The sequence below is a fragment of the Penaeus monodon genome, chromosome 43 (genome assembly GCF_015228065.2).
Source record: "Penaeus monodon isolate SGIC_2016 chromosome 43, NSTDA_Pmon_1, whole genome shotgun sequence".
In the NCBI taxonomy this organism is placed as follows: domain Eukaryota; kingdom Metazoa; phylum Arthropoda; class Malacostraca; order Decapoda; family Penaeidae; genus Penaeus; species Penaeus monodon.
Window position 1 is genome coordinate 7,056,667 of NC_051428.1, and position 5,000 is coordinate 7,061,666.

The following is a 5,000-nucleotide window of genomic DNA, read 5'->3' on the forward strand; positions in this document are numbered from 1 at the left end:
ATATTACCATATTATTAATATGTAAATATATAAACATATATATATATACATATACTATTTTACATATATAAATATATATATAAATATATATATATTATATATATATACATATATAATTACATAATATATATATAATATATAATACAATTTAACATTTTCCAACATTCAATACATTTTATACATAATATCATTCAGATAATGGACATTATGATTTCATGAGCATTATATAGACATTTTATAGATTTGTAATCATCATGATTATTACATAATATTATTATAACCTTTCAGATACTATAAATATTCTCCAATTAATTATCATATATATATGATACTCATATATAAATAAATTAATAAATTATTTCATAGTGAATATTTACATAACTAATCAGAAAGGAATTGCATGTCATGAATATATCACTTTCAAGTGTTCCGAATAATTTCTACTCATCATTATCTTCATAGAGTAATAAGGTCATATTAAATAGACAATAACAGCCAAAATCATCATAATAATCTACAATATTTAAAACATAAGATATATAAAATTATATAAAACTGAAACTTAAATCAATGCACTAAATTCTGACATATATCAATAAAAAAATTCAAATAGATACTTATTTTTTAAAATATTTAGCTTATTAATGATAAGAAAACATTATAGCATTTACTAGATAACTAATAACCTGAAATCATCATGATGACTAATCTAAGTTACTTAAACTCTACAATGTATGTCAAACTCATATATAAGACTATATGCAACTGATTAAATTAACATATTTTAAATTCAAAAAGACTTCTTATTCAATTTTTTCTTTTTATTCTTTATTTTAAAGTTTCAAAATATGTGTTTTTAATGTCATCTGCCTAATAATTATGCTTATCAAAATACAATTAGTTATGTGATTTACTAGTTACATTTCAAATCAAAACATATTGTTTTTATTATAAAATTTCTGATACATTTATATAAAAATATTAATATAATTTATTCTTATAAGGCATCAATCATGATATTTACATAGAAAGTATATAATAGTAATGGATCATTGCTTATAATTATTATTTATATATTTAGTTAAAATATAAATAAAATATATGCTATAATTACAATATATACATAATTATAAAATATAACAATAACATATTGTTTGTATTATATGTAAAAATTTGTATATATAATATATATATAATAATATATATATTTATATATCATAATATATATAGTATATATTATATATATAATGATATTATTTATATATATATTAAAACTTGTAAACTAATAATTATATAATAGATATTGAAGAGTTACTGATCAATAAATCATAATATTGTAAAATGTAAATTGATATTTACAATAGAATGACAATAATTCCTAATTTATTAGATATTCAATACCTACATATTCATTCAACATAAGCATTATTATATTTACATCATCAAATAATATTTATATACATACTCTCACATGAATATCTATTACTATAGGTACCTATAATTTTCGTTGATCATCATGATGTCGATGTTAATTGCCCTATTAGTTCCTTATTAGATGATCTCATATATAGTATTTAGTGTAGTTAAGTGCATTAGAAAACAGTGATTATTATAATATATTATACATATATGTGATATGTTTTTTAATCTAAATAGTGTTGATCAGATAGTTTGTATATTAAATAATATATAGTTCTTTGTAATGTTTAGTGAAGTGTGTTTGGATAAATAAGTGTGATGATAGATGATCTTGAGTGCCTAGTGCATTATGTTGACAAAATTAGAATTTGTAGTAATTTACATACAGACCAATGGTGTCATTTGAAAATTATGTGTCTAATACTAAATAACTATGTTTACATAATTGTATAGTAGTGTATGATAAAATAATGAATAAATTATGATATTACAATATATATGATAATGATATTGATATAACTGATGATGCAGTCATTATTTAAATAATATATAATATTTATCATGATATGTGTCATGTTGTATTTGTATATTAAATGATATATATAGTTATATATTATAATTAGTATGTAGTGATATAAGATAAATGTGATTTAATAATAATAGTAAATAGATCATATATATATTATATAGTATATATAGATATCTTATTATATTATATGTTATAGTGTATATATATATGAATATTATAATATGTGTAATTATTATTTATAGTTAGTTATATATATAGTATATGATGATTTAGTTTGTTATGATGATATAGTATATATATTAGTGATTATGTATATTTATATATTATATATATATATATATATTATATATATATATATATATATAATATATATATATATATATATATAATATATATATATATAATATATAATTAATATATATAATATATATATTAATATATATATAATATAATATATTATATTATAATATATATATAATTAATATATATATATATATATAATATATATATATTAATATATATATTGTGTGTGTGTGTGTGTGTGTGTGTCTATATATATATACATACATGTGTACAATAAAAACAAGAGGTACAAGCTTCATGTTTCAATGGAGCATTTTATCTCAGCTGAAATACTTATAGCCCCCATGCTAGTATTAACACAAAATAATAATTATTTCCATTAGAACCTTTAGCAAAATATACATATATATTTCACCTACATGACAATAAAGACAACAGACATAGATGTGGCATTTAGCACATGGGGGAAAGAGAGGAGATACAGATCAAGCAATATGCAAACAAACACTGCAATTTCTAATGCAGGCTTTGCTGACCTGTCAGTTATCAATCCCAAACATAAATAATTTCTAGATATGATTAAGCAAAATATTAATCAGGCATTCAAACAACTGAGGTATGAACCTTGTGTGGCCAAGAACTGAAAGAAAAAAATGCACACTCCTGCATCCTTTAACAAAATGCCTCTATTTCGAGGTGTCATCATGCTGTTATCAATCACATAATGTATAAATATAAAATATATAAATACATACATACACGAGTGAGTGAGTGAGTGTGAGTGTGAGTGTGAGTGTGTGTGTGTGTGTGTGTGTGTGTGTGTGTGTGTGTGTGTGTGTGTGTGTGTGTGTTGTGTGTGTGTTTGTGTGTGTGTGTGTGTGGGGTGTGTGTGTGTGTGTGTGTGTGTGTGTGTATGTGTGTATGTTGTTGTGTGTTGTGTGTGTAGTGGTTGTGTGTGTGATTTATGTATATTTATCATCTATTTATGTATATATTGTATGTGTATTGTAATTCATTATTATGTGTATATGTATTATGTATGTGTTGTTTATATTGTGTTTGATTGATGTGTGTGTGTGTGTTGTATATGTATGTTATGTATGTATTGTATATATTGTATATGTATATTGTGTGTGTGTGTAGTGTATTGTTATTGTATGTGTGTTATTTGAGGTGTGTGATGTGTAGTATTTAATACATGTATAGTGTACTTATACATATATATTTATATATATATGTATTGTATATGTATTATGTACTATATATATACATACATGTGTGTATGTATATTATATGTACAATATCTATACTTATATATATGTGTTGTGTGTATATATATATATATATTATATTATATTATATATATATGTATATGTGTATGTTGTTGTTGTATATGTGTATGTGTGATGTATGATGTATTGATATGTGATTATTGTGTATATATATTATAGTGTATATATGTGATTTATGTTATGTAGTATGTAGTATTGTATATATATATATATATATGTATATATATATGTATATATATATAATATTTATAATTATATATATATATATATATATATATATATATGTAATATAATATTAACATATATATATAATATATATAATAATATATATATTATATAATATATATATAATATACTTATAAATACATACATATATATTATATTGATATGATATAGAATATATTATATACATATATACTATATATATATATATATAATATATATAATTTATTATATTTTATTAATTTCAATACATATATATAATTCTCATATATACAGTTCATCCATATAAAATTATATATTGTCTAATATATATCCTTATAGTATAAATACATATAAATAATAATAGTGGTGAACAAGTTATTACTTACCACTTTGATAAGCATGAATATGATTCTTAGTATTTCAACATGTCAAGCTAATAAAATATCATATATTAATTATTATTAAGTTAATAATATCTTATTATCTAATATTATTGTATATAAATTTATCAATTATTGCTACTGAATAATAATAAATTATGTACTTGACTCATATTTTCAGATAGGTCCGTGCAGTATTTCATATAGTATCTACCATTCAACATCTTGACAAATCCACACTATTATCACATGTTTATTTTCATATTTTATCCTTTTGTATTGGAATAAACTATAAATTTATACTGGACATTTGAATGCCAATTTATGCAACTTCATTTCCTGTAAATGCTAGTAAACTATAGGTTCTATTGATAATTTATCATCGATTGTGAACCGCTTATATGAAGAGTTACCATAAGTAAGGTATTCACTATCAAGTCTTAAACTATCTTTATCTAACTTTCTGACCAGTTTGTAACAATAAAAGATTATATCCGATCCATCAAAATTACCTTTAAATAGCGACCATATGTCCGAACTATTTAATAGCACTTCTTTTCATTCTTACACTCCTTGTGCTTTTCTAGAAACTCTTAGGTAGCGGAAGCCAAGTTCGGAACCTGCAAGCCTATCACTGTTATCCATATATGCATGACATGTTGAAGTAACATTCATGTATTCTATCATCTTGGTTGCTACTTTATTATACACATGTAAGTTTATGTAATCTATCTTAATGAACAGATAATCCAATCTTAGACTTTACACAATATATTTGTAAATACAATATATATGGCCATAATAATCATATAGATTTCATTTTAGCATGTTGTACTGTTCATTGATTTACATTATATTGTCATTTGACGTGAT